The sequence below is a fragment of the Scyliorhinus torazame genome, chromosome 2 (assembly GCF_047496885.1).
Source record: "Scyliorhinus torazame isolate Kashiwa2021f chromosome 2, sScyTor2.1, whole genome shotgun sequence".
In the NCBI taxonomy this organism is placed as follows: Eukaryota; Metazoa; Chordata; class Chondrichthyes; order Carcharhiniformes; family Scyliorhinidae; genus Scyliorhinus; species Scyliorhinus torazame.
In genome coordinates, this window is record NC_092708.1 from 406,160,013 (window position 1) to 406,172,993 (window position 12,981).

A 12,981-nucleotide genomic window follows, 5' to 3' on the forward strand; every position below is an offset into this window, starting at 1 on the left:
CCGGGTTAACACTGCTGTCTCACAGTGCCAGGGACCCGGTTTAACACTGCTGTCTCACAGTGCCAGGGAGCCGGGTTAACACTGCTGCCTCACAGTGCCATGGACCCTGGTTAACACTGCTGCCTGACAGTGGCAAGGACCCGGGTTAACACTGCTGCCTCACAGTGGCAGGGACCCGGGTTAACACTGCTGCCTCACAGTGCTAGGGACCCGGGTTAACACTGCTGCCTCGCAGTGGCAAGGACCCGGGTTAACACTGCGGTCTCACAGCGCCAGGACCAGGGTTAATACTGCTGTCTCACAGTGCCAGAGACCCAGGTTAACACTGCTGTCTCACAGTGCCAGAGACCCGGGTTAAAACTGCTGTCTCACAGTGCCAAGGACCCGGGTTAACACTGCTGCCTCACAGCGCCAGGGACCCGGGTTAACACTGCTGTCTCACAGTGCCAGGGACCCGGTTTAACACTGCTGTCTCACAGTGCCAGGGAGCCGGGTTAACACTGCTGCCTCACAGTGCCATGGACCCTGGTTAACACTGCTGCCTGACAGTGGCAAGGACCCGGGTTAACACTGCTGCCTCACAGTGGCAGGGACCCGGGTTAACACTGCTGCCTCACAGTGCTAGGGACCCGGGTTAACACTGCTGCCTCGCAGTGGCAAGGACCCGGGTTAACACTGCGGTCTCACAGCGCCAGGACCAGGGTTAATACTGCTGTCTCACAGTGCCAGAGACCCAGGTTAACACTGCTGTCTCACAGTGCCAGAGACCCGGGTTAAAACTGCTGTCTCACAGTGCCAAGGACCCGGGTTAACACTGCTGCCTCACAGCGCCAGGGACCCGGGTTAACACTGCTGCCTCACAGTGGCAAGGACCAGGGTTAACACTGCTGCCTCACAGTGGCAAGGACCAGGGTTAACACTGCTGCCTCACAGTGGCAAGGATCCGGGTTAACACTGCTGTCTCACAGCGCCAGGGACCCGGGTTAACACTGCTGTCTCACAGCGCCAGGGACCCGGGTTAGTACTGCTGCCTGACACTGCCAGGGACCCGGGTTAACACTGCTGTCTCACATGCCAGGGACCTGGGTTAACAATGCTGTCTCACAGAGCCAGGTACCCGGGTTAACACTGCTGTCTCACAACGCCAGGGACCCGGGTTAGCACTGCTGTCTCACAGCGCCAGGGACCCGGGTTAACACTGCTGTCTCACAGTGCCAGGGACCCGGGTTAACACTGCTGTCTCACAGTGCCAGGGACCCGGGTTAACACTGCTGTCTCACAGCAGCAGGGACCCAGGTTAACACTTCTGTCTCACAGTGCCAGGGACCCGGCTTAACACTGCTGTCTCACAGTGCCAGGGACCCGGGTTAACACTGCTCTCTCACAGTGCCAGGGAGCCGGGTTAACACTGCTGCCTCACAGTGCCATGGACCCTGGTTAACACTGCTGTCTCACAGTGCCAGGGTCCCGGGTTTACACTACTGCTTCACAGTGCCTAGGACCCGGGTTAACACTGCTGCCTCACAGTGGCAGGGACCCGGGTTAACACTGCTGCCTCACAGTGCTAGGGACCCGGGTTAACACTGCTGCCTCGCAGTGGCAAGGACCCGGGTTAACACTGCTGTCTCACAGTGCCAGAGACCCGGGTTAACACTGCTGCCTCGCAGTGGCAAGGACCCGGGTTAACACTGCTGTCTCACAGTGCCAGAGACCCGGGTTAACACTGCTGTCTCACAGTGCCAGGGACCCGGGTTAACACTGCTCCCTCACAGCGCCAGGGACCCGGGTTAACACTGCTGCCTGACAGTGGCAAGGACCAGGGTTAACACTGCTGCCTCACAGTGGCAAGGATCCGGGTTAACACTGCTGTCTCACAGCGCCAGGGACCCGGGTTAACACTGCTGTCTCACAGTGGCAAGGATCCGGGTTAACACTGCTGTCTCACAGGGCCAGCGACCCGGGTTAACACTGCTGCCTCACAGTACCAGGGACCCGGGTTAACACTGCTGCCTCACAGTACCAGGGACCCGGGTTAACACTGCTGTCTCACAGTGCCAGGGAGCCGGGTTAACACTGCTGCCTCACAGTGCCATGGACCCTGGTTAACACTGCTGTCTCACAGTGCCAGGGACCCGGGTTAACACTGCTGTCTCACAGTGCCAGGGAGCCGGGTTAACCCTGCTGCCTCACAGTGCCATGGACCCTGGTTAACACTGCTGCCTGACAGTGGCAAGGACCCGGGTTAACACTGCTGCCTCACAGTGGCAGGGACCCGGGTTAACACTGCTGCCTCACAGTGCTAGGGACCCGGGTTAACACTGCTGCCTCACAGCGCCAGGACCAGGGTTAATACTGCTGTCTCACAGTGCCAGAGACCCAGGTTAACACTGCTGTCTCACAGTGCCAGAGACCCGCGTTAACACTGCTGTCTCACAGTGCCAGGGACCCGGGTTAACACTGCTGCCTCACAGCGCCAGGGACCCGGGTTAACACTGCTGCCTCACAGTGGCAAGGACCAGGGTTAACACTGCTGCCTCACAGTGGCAAGGACCAGGGTTAACACTGCTGCCTCACAGTGGCAAGGATCCGGGTTAACACTGCTGTCTCACAGCGCCAGGGACCCGGGTTAACACTGCTGTCTCACAGCGCCAGGGACCCGGGTTAGTACTGCTGCATGACACTGCCAGGGACCCGGGTTAACACTGCTGTCTCACAGTACCAGGGACCTGGGTTAACAATGCTGTCTCACAGAGCCAGGTACCCGGGTTAACACTGCTGTCTCACAACGCCAGGGACCCGGGTTAACACTGCTGTCTCACAGTGCCAGGGACCCGGGTTAACACTGCTGTCTCACAGTGCCAGGGACCCGGGTTAACACTGCTGTCTCACAGCTGCAGGGACCCAGGTTAACACTTCTGTCTCACAGTGCCAGGGAGCCGGCTTAACACTGCTGTCTCACAGTGCCTGGGACCCGGGTTAACACTGCTGCCTCACAGTGGCAGGGACCCGGGTTAACACTGCTGCCTCACAGTGCTAGGGACCCGGGTTAACACTGCTGCCTCGCAGTGGCAAGGACCCGGGTTAACACTGCTGTCTCACAGTGCCAACGACCCGGGTTAACACTGCTGTCTCACAGTGCCAGGGACCCGGGTTAACACTGCTGCCTCACAGCGCCAGGGACCCGGGTTAACACTGCTGCCTGACAGTGGCAAGGACCAGGGTTAACACTGCTGCCTCACAGTGGCAAGGATCCGGGTTAACACTGCTGTCTCACAGCGCCAGGGACCCGGGTTAACACTGCTGTCTCACAGTGCCAGCGACCCGGGTTAACACTGCAGTCTCACAGTGCCAGGGAACGGGGTTAACACTGCTGCCTCACCGTGCCAGGGACCCGGGTTAACACTGCTGCCTCACAGTACCAGGGACCCGGGTTAACACTGCTGCCTCACAGTACCAGGGACCCGGTTTAACACTGCTGCCTCACAGTGCCAGTGACCCGGGTTAACACTGCTGCCTCACAGTGCCAGGGACCCGGGTTAGCACTGCTGTCTCACAGTGCCAGGGACCCGAGTTAGCACTGCTGTCTCACAGTGCCAGGGACCCGGGTTAACACTGCTGTCTCACAGTGCCAGGGACCCGGGTTAGCACTGCTGTCACACAGCACCAGGGACCCGGTTTAACACTGCTGTCTCACAGCGCCAGGGACCAAGGTTAACACTGCTGTCTCACAGTGCCAGAGACCCGGGTTAGCATTGCTGTCTCACAGTGCCAGAGACCCGGGTTAACACTGCTGTCTCACAGCGCCAGGGACCAAGGTTAACACTGCTGTCTCACAGTGCCAGAGACCCGGGTTAACACTGCTGTCTCACAGCGCCAGGGACCCGGGTTAACACTGCTGTCTCACAGTGCCAGGGACCCGGGTTAACACTGCTGTCTCACAGCGCCAGAGACACGGGTTAACACTGCTGTCTCACAGTGCCAGGGACCCGGGTTAACACTGCTGCCTCACAGCGCCAGGGACCCGGGTTAACACTGCTGCCTGACAGTGGCAAGGACCAGGGTTAACACTGCTGTCTCACAATGCCAGGAACCCGGGTTAACACTGCTGTCTCACATTGCCAGTGACCCGGGTTAGCACTGCTGTCTCACAGTGCCAGGGACCGGGGTTAACACTGCTGTCTCCCAGTGTCAAGGACCCGGGTTAACACTGCTGTCTCACAGTGCCAGGGACACGGGTTAGCACTGCTGTCTCACAGTGCCAGGGACACGGGTTAACACTGCTGCCTCACAGAGCCAGGGAGCCGGGTTAACACTGCTGCCTCACAGTGCCATGGACCCTGGTTAACACTGCTGTCTCACAGTGCCAGGGTCCCGGGTTAACACTGCTGCTTCACAGTGCCTGGGACCCGGGTTAACACTGCTGCCTCACAGTGGCAGGGACCCGGGTTAACACTGCTGCCTCACAGTGCTAGGGACCCGGGTTAACACTGCTGCCTCGCAGTGGCAAGGACCCGGGTTAACACTGCGGTCTCACAGCGCCAGGGACCAAGGTTAATACTGCTGTCTCACAGTGCCAGAGACCCGGGTTAACACTGCTGTCTCACAGTGCCAGAGACCCGGGTTAACACTGCTGTCTCACAGTGCCAGGGACCCGGGTTAACACTGCTGCCTCACAGCGCCAGGGACCCGGGTTAACACTGCTGCCTGACAGTGGCAAGGACCAGGGTTAACACTGCTGCCTCTCAGTGGCAAGGATCCGGGTTAACACTGCTGTCTCACAGCGCCAGGGACCCGGGTTAACACTGCTGTCTCACAGTGCCAGCGACCCGGGTTAACACTGCAGTCTCACAGTGCCAGGGAACGGGGTTAACACTGCTGCCTCACCGTGCCAGGGACCCGTGTTAACACTGCTGCCTCACAGTACCAGGGACCCGGGTTAACACTGCTGCCTCACAGTACCAGGGACCCGGGTTAACACTGCTGTCTCACAGTCCCAGGGACCCGGGTTAACACTGCTCTCTCACAGTGCCAGGGAGCCGGGTTAACACTGCTGCCTCACAGTGCCATGGACCCTGGTTAACACTGCTGTCCCACAGTGCCAGGGTCCCGGGTTTACACTACTGCTTCACAGTGCCTAGGACCCGGGTTAACACTGCTGCCTCACAGTGGCAGGGACCCGGGTTAACACTGCTGCCTCACAGTGCTAGGGACCCGGGTTAACACTGCTGCCTCGCAGTGGCAAGGACCCGGGTTAACACTGCTGTCTCACAGTGCCAGAGACCCGGGTTAACACTGCTGCCTCGCAGTGGCAAGGACCCGGGTTAACACTGCTGTCTCACAGTGCCAGAGACCCGGGTTAACACTGCTGTCTCACAGTGCCAGGGACCCGGGTTAACACTGCTCCCTCACAGCGCCAGGGACCCGGGTTAACACTGCTGCCTGACAGTGGCAAGGACCAGGGTTAACACTGCTGCCTCACAGTGGCAAGGATCCGGGTTAACACTGCTGTCTCACAGCGCCAGGGACCCGGGTTAACACTGCTGTCTCACAGTGGCAAGGATCCGGGTTAACACTGCTGTCTCACAGGGCCAGCGACCCGGGTTAACACTGCAGTCTCACAGTGCCAGGGAACGGGGTTAACACTGCTGCCTCACCGTGCCAGGGACCCGGGTTAACACTGCTGCCTCACAGTACCAGGGACCCGGGTTAACACTGCTGCCTCACAGTACCAGGGACCCGGGTTAACACTGCTGTCTCACAGTGCCAGGGAGCCGGGTTAACACTGCTGCCTCACAGTGCCATGGACCCTGGTTAACACTGCTGTCTCACAGTGCCAGGGACCCGGGTTAACACTGCTGTCTCACAGTCCCAGGGACCCGGGTTAACACTGCTGTCTCACAGTGCCAGGGAGCCGGGTTAACACTGCTGCCTCACAGTGCCATGGACCCTGGTTAACACTGCTGCCTGACAGTGGCAAGGACCCGGGTTAACACTGCTGCCTCACAGTGGCAGGGACCCGGGTTAACACTGCTGCCTCACAGTGCTAGGGACCCGGGTTAACACTGCTGCCTCGCAGTGGCAAGGACCCGGGTTAACACTGCGGTCTCACAGCGCCAGGACCAGGGTTAATACTGCTGTCTCACAGTGCCAGAGACCCAGGTTAACACTGCTGTCTCACAGTGCCAGAGACCCGGGTTAACACTGCTGTCTCACAGTGCCAGGGACCCGGGTTAACACTGCTGCCTCACAGTGGCAAGGACCAGGGTTAACACTGCTGCCTCACAGTGGCAAGGACCAGGGTTAACACTGCTGCCTCACAGTGGCAAGGATCCGGGTTAACACTGCTGTCTCACAGCGCCAGGGACCCGGGTTAACACTGCTGTCTCACAGCGCCAGGGACCCGGGTTAGTACTGCTGCCTGACACTGCCAGGGACCCGGGTTAACACTGCTGTCTCACAGTACCAGGGACCTGGGTTAACAATGCTGTCTCACAGAGCCAGGTACCCGGGTTAACACTGCTGTCTCACAACGCCAGGGACCCGGGTTAACACTGCTGTCTCACAGTGCCAGGGACCCGGGTTAACACTGCTGTCTCACAGTGCCAGGGACCCGGGTTAACACTGCTGTCTCACAGCTGCAGGGACCCAGGTTAACACTTCTGTCTCACAGTGCCAGGGAGCCGGCTTAACACTGCTGTCTCACAGTGCCTGGGACCCGGGTTAACACTGCTGCCTCACAGTGGCAGGGACCCGGGTTAACACTGCTGCCTCACAGTGCTAGGGACCCGGGTTAACACTGCTGCCTCGCAGTGGCAAGGACCCGGGTTAACACTGCTGTCTCACAGTGCCAGAGACCCGGGTTAACACTGCTGTCTCACAGTGCCAGGGACCCGGGTTAACACTGCTGCCTCACAGCGCCAGGGACCCGGGTTAACACTGCTGCCTGACAGTGGCAAGGACCAGGGTTAACACTGCTGCCTCACAGTGGCAAGGATCCGGGTTAACACTGCTGTCTCACAGCGCCAGGGACCCGGGTTAACACTGCTGTCTCACAGTGCCAGCGACCCGGGTTAACACTGCAGTCTCACAGTGCCAGGGAACGGGGTTAACACTGCTGCCTCACCGTGCCAGGGACCCGGGTTAACACTGCTGCCTCACAGTACCAGGGACCCGGGTTAACACTGCTGCCTCACAGTACCAGGTACCCGGTTTAACACTGCTGCCTCACAGTGCCAGTGACCCGGGTTAACACTGCTGCCTCACAGTGCCAGGGACCCGGGTTAGCACTGCTGTCTCACAGTGCCAGGGACCCGAGTTAGCACTGCTGTCTCACAGTGCCAGGGACCCGGGTTAACACTGCTGCCTCACAGTACCAGGGACCCGGGTTAACACTGCTGTCTCACAGTCCCAGGGACCCGGGTTAACACTGCTCTCTCACAGTGCCAGGGAGCCGGGTTAACACTGCTGCCTCACAGTGCCATGGACCCTGGTTAACACTGCTGTCCCACAGTGCCAGGGTCCCGGGTTTACACTACTGCTTCACAGTGCCTAGGACCCGGGTTAACACTGCTGCCTCACAGTGGCAGGGACCCGGGTTAACACTGCTGCCTCACAGTGCTAGGGACCCGGGTTAACACTGCTGCCTCGCAGTGGCAAGGACCCGGGTTAACACTGCTGTCTCACAGTGCCAGAGACCCGGGTTAACACTGCTGCCTCGCAGTGGCAAGGACCCGGGTTAACACTGCTGTCTCACAGTGCCAGAGACCCGGGTTAACACTGCTGTCTCACAGTGCCAGGGACCCGGGTTAACACTGCTCCCTCACAGCGCCAGGGACCCGGGTTAACACTGCTGCCTGACAGTGGCAAGGACCAGGGTTAACACTGCTGCCTCACAGTGGCAAGGATCCGGGTTAACACTGCTGTCTCACAGCGCCAGGGACCCGGGTTAACACTGCTGTCTCACAGTGGCAAGGATCCGGGTTAACACTGCTGTCTCACAGGGCCAGCGACCCGGGTTAACACTGCAGTCTCACAGTGCCAGGGAACGGGGTTAACACTGCTGCCTCACCGTGCCAGGGACCCGGGTTAACACTGCTGCCTCACAGTACCAGGGACCCGGGTTAACACTGCTGCCTCACAGTACCAGGGACCCGGGTTAACACTGCTGTCTCACAGTGCCAGGGAGCCGGGTTAACACTGCTGCCTCACAGTGCCATGGACCCTGGTTAACACTGCTGTCTCACAGTGCCAGGGACCCGGGTTAACACTGCTGTCTCACAGTCCCAGGGACCCGGGTTAACACTGCTGTCTCACAGTGCCAGGGAGCCGGGTTAACACTGCTGCCTCACAGTGCCATGGACCCTGGTTAACACTGCTGCCTGACAGTGGCAAGGACCCGGGTTAACACTGCTGCCTCACAGTGGCAGGGTCCCGGGTTAACACTGCTGCCTCACAGTGCTAGGGACCCGGGTTAACACTGCTGCCTCGCAGTGGCAAGGACCCGGGTTAACACTGCGGTCTCACAGCGCCAGGACCAGGGTTAATACTGCTGTCTCACAGTGCCAGAGACCCAGGTTAACACTGCTGTCTCACAGTGCCAGAGACCCGGGTTAACACTGCTGTCTCACAGTGCCAGGGACCCGGGTTAACACTGCTGCCTCACAGTGGCAAGGACCAGGGTTAACACTGCTGCCTCACAGTGGCAAGGACCAGGGTTAACACTGCTGCCTCACAGTGGCAAGGATCCGGGTTAACACTGCTGTCTCACAGCGCCAGGGACCCGGGTTAACACTGCTGTCTCACAGCGCCAGGGACCCGGGTTAGTACTGCTGCCTGACACTGCCAGGGACCCGGGTTAACACTGCTGTCTCACAGTACCAGGGACCTGGGTTAACAATGCTGTCTCACAGAGCCAGGTACCCGGGTTAACACTGCTGTCTCACAACGCCAGGGACCCGGGTTAACACTGCTGTCTCACAGTGCCAGGGACCCGGGTTAACACTGCTGTCTCACAGTGCCAGGGACCCGGGTTAACACTGCTGTCTCACAGCTGCAGGGACCCAGGTTAACACTTCTGTCTCACAGTGCCAGGGAGCCGGCTTAACACTGCTGTCTCACAGTGCCTGGGACCCGGGTTAACACTGCTGCCTCACAGTGGCAGGGACCCGGGTTAACACTGCTGCCTCACAGTGCTAGGGACCCGGGTTAACACTGCTGCCTCGCAGTGGCAAGGACCCGGGTTAACACTGCTGTCTCACAGTGCCAGAGACCCGGGTTAACACTGCTGTCTCACAGTGCCAGGGACCCGGGTTAACACTGCTGCCTCACAGCGCCAGGGACCCGGGTTAACACTGCTGCCTGACAGTGGCAAGGACCAGGGTTAACACTGCTGCCTCACAGTGGCAAGGATCCGGGTTAACACTGCTGTCTCACAGCGCCAGGGACCCGGGTTAACACTGCTGTCTCACAGTGCCAGCGACCCGGGTTAACACTGCAGTCTCACAGTGCCAGGGAACGGGGTTAACACTGCTGCCTCACCGTGCCAGGGACCCGGGTTAACACTGCTGCCTCACAGTACCAGGGACCCGGGTTAACACTGCTGCCTCACAGTACCAGGTACCCGGTTTAACACTGCTGCCTCACAGTGCCAGTGACCCGGGTTAACACTGCTGCCTCACAGTGCCAGGGACCCGGGTTAGCACTGCTGTCTCACAGTGCCAGGGACCCGAGTTAGCACTGCTGTCTCACAGTGCCAGGGACCCGGGTTAACACTGCTGTCTCACAGTGCCAGGGACCCGGGTTAGCACTGCTGTCACACAGCACCAGGGACCCGGTTTAACACTGCTGTCTCACAGCGCCAGGGACCAAGGTTAACACTGCTGTCTCACAGTGCCAGAGACCCGGGTTAGCATTGCTGTCTCACAGTGCCAGAGACCCGGGTTAACACTGCTGTCTCACAGCGCCAGGGACCAAGGTTAACACTGCTGTCTCACAGTGCCAGAGACCCGGGTTAACACTGCTGTCTCACAGCGCCAGGGACCCGGGTTAACACTGCTGTCTCACAGTGCCAGGGACCCGGGTTAACACTGCTGTCTCACAGCGCCAGAGACACGGGTTAACACTGCTGTCTCACAGTGCCAGGGACCCGGGTTAACACTGCTGCCTCACAGCGCCAGGGACCCGGGTTAACACTGCTGCCTGACAGTGGCAAGGACCAGGGTTAACACTGCTGTCTCACAATGCCAGGAACCCGGGTTAACACTGCTGTCTCACATTGCCAGTGACCCGGGTTAGCACTGCTGTCTCACAGTGCCAGGGACCGGGGTTAACACTGCTGTCTCCCAGTGTCAAGGACCCGGGTTAACACTGCTGTCTCACAGTGCCAGGGACACGGGTTAGCACTGCTGTCTCACAGTGCCAGGGACACGGGTTAACACTGCTGCCTCACAGAGCCAGGGAGCCGGGTTAACACTGCTGCCTCACAGTGCCATGGACCCTGGTTAACACTGCTGTCTCACAGTGCCAGGGTCCCGGGTTAACACTGCTGCTTCACAGTGCCTGGGACCCGGGTTAACACTGCTGCCTCACAGTGGCAGGGACCCGGGTTAACACTGCTGCCTCACAGTGCTAGGGACCCGGGTTAACACTGCTGCCTCGCAGTGGCAAGGACCCGGGTTAACACTGCGGTCTCACAGCGCCAGGGACCAAGGTTAATACTGCTGTCTCACAGTGCCAGAGACCCGGGTTAACACTGCTGTCTCACAGTGCCAGGGACCCGGGTTAACACTGCTGCCTCACAGCGCCAGGGACCCGGGTTAACACTGCTGCCTGACAGTGGCAAGGACCAGGGTTAACACTGCTGCCTCTCAGTGGCAAGGATCCTGGTTAACACTGCTGTCTCACAGCGCCAGGGACCCGGGTTAACACTGCTGTCTCACAGTGCCAGCGACCCGGGTTAACACTGCAGTCTCACAGTGCCAGGGAACGGGGTTAACACTGCTGCCTCACCGTGCCAGGGACCCGTGTTAACACTGCTGCCTCACAGTACCAGGGACCCGGGTTAACACTGCTGCCTCACAGTACCAGGGACCCGGGTTAACACTGCTGTCTCACAGTCCCAGGGACCCGGGTTAACACTGCTGTCTCACAGCGCCAGGGACCCGGGTTAGCACTGCTGCCTGACACTGCCAGGGACCCGGGTTAACACTGCTGTCTCACAGTGCCAGGGACCTGGGTTAACACTGCTGTCTCACAGAGCCAGGTACCCGGGTTAACACTGCTGTCTCACAGCGCCAGGGACCCGGGTTAACACTGCTGTCTCACAATGCCAGGAACCCGGGTTAACACTGCTGTCTCACATTGCCAGTGACCCGGGTTAGCACTGCTGTCACACAGCACCAGGGACCCGGTTTAACACTGCTGCCTCACAGTGCCAGTGACCCGGGTTAACACTGCTGCCTCACAGTGCCAGGGACCCGGGTTAGCACTGCTGTCTCACAGTGCCAGAGAACCGAGTTAGCACTGCTGTCTCACAGTGCCAGGGACCCGGGTTAACACTGCTGTCTCACAGTGCCAGGGACCCGGGTTAGCACTGCTGTCACACAGCACCAGGGACCCGGTTTAACACTGCTGTCTCACAGCGCCAGGGACCAAGGTTAACACTGCTGTCTCACAGTGCCAGAGACCGGGGTTAACACTGCTGTCTCACAGTGCCAGAGACCCGGGTTAACACTGCTGTCTCACAGTGCCAGGGACCCGGGTTAACACTGCTGCCTCACAGCGCCAGGGACCCGGGTTAACACTGCTGCCTGACAGTGGCAAGGACCAGGGTTAACACTGCTGTCTCACAATGCCAGGAACCCTGGTTAACACTGCTGTCTCACATTGCCAGTGACCCGGGTTAGCACTGCTGTCTCACAGTGCCAGGGACCCGAGTTAGCACTGCTGTCTCACAGTGCCAGGGACCCGGGTTAACACTGCTGTCTCACAGTGCCAGGGACCCGGGTTAGCACTGCTGTCACACAGCACCAGGGACCCGGTTTAACACTGCTGTCTCACAGCGCCAGGGACCAAGGTTAACACTGCTGTCTCACAGTGCCAGAGACCCGGGTTAACATTGCTGTCTCACAGTGCCAGAGACCCGGGTTAACACTGCTGTCTCACAGCGCCAGGGACCAAGGTTAACACTGCTGTCTCACAGTGCCAGAGACCCGGGTTAACACTGCTGTCTCACAGCGCCAGGGACCCGGGTTAACACTGCTGTCTCACAGTGCCAGGGACCCGGGTTAACACTGCTGTCTCACAGCGCCAGAGACACGGGTTAACACTGCTGTCTCACAGTGCCAGGGACCCGGGTTAACACTGCTGCCTCACAGCGCCAGGGACCCGGGTTAACACTGCTGCCTGACAGTGGCAAGGACCAGGGTTAACACTGCTGTCTCACAATGCCAGGAACCCGGGTTAACACTGCTGTCTCACATTGCCAGTGACCCGGGTTAGCACTGCTGTCTCACAGTGCCAGGGACCGGGGTTAACACTGCTGTCTCCCAGTGTCAAGGACCCGGGTTAACACTGCTGTCTCACAGTGTGAGGGACACGGGTTAGCACTGCCGTCTCACAGTGCCAGGGACACGGGTTAACACTGCTGTCTCACAGCGCCAGGGACCCGGGTTAACACTGCTATCTCACAGAGCCAGGAAGCCGGGTTAACACTGCTGCCTCACAGTGCCATGGACCCTGGTTAACACTGCTGTCTCACAGTGCCAGGGACCCGGGTTAACACTGCTGCCTCACAGAGCCAGGAAGCCGGGTTAACACTGCTGCCTCACAGTGCCATGGACCCTGGTTAACACTGCTGTCTCACAGTGCCAGGGTCCCGGGTTAACACTGCTGCTTCACAGTGCCTGGGACCCGGGTTAACACTGCTGCCTCACAGTGGCAGGGACCCGGGTTAACACTGCTGCCTCACAGTGCTAGGGACCC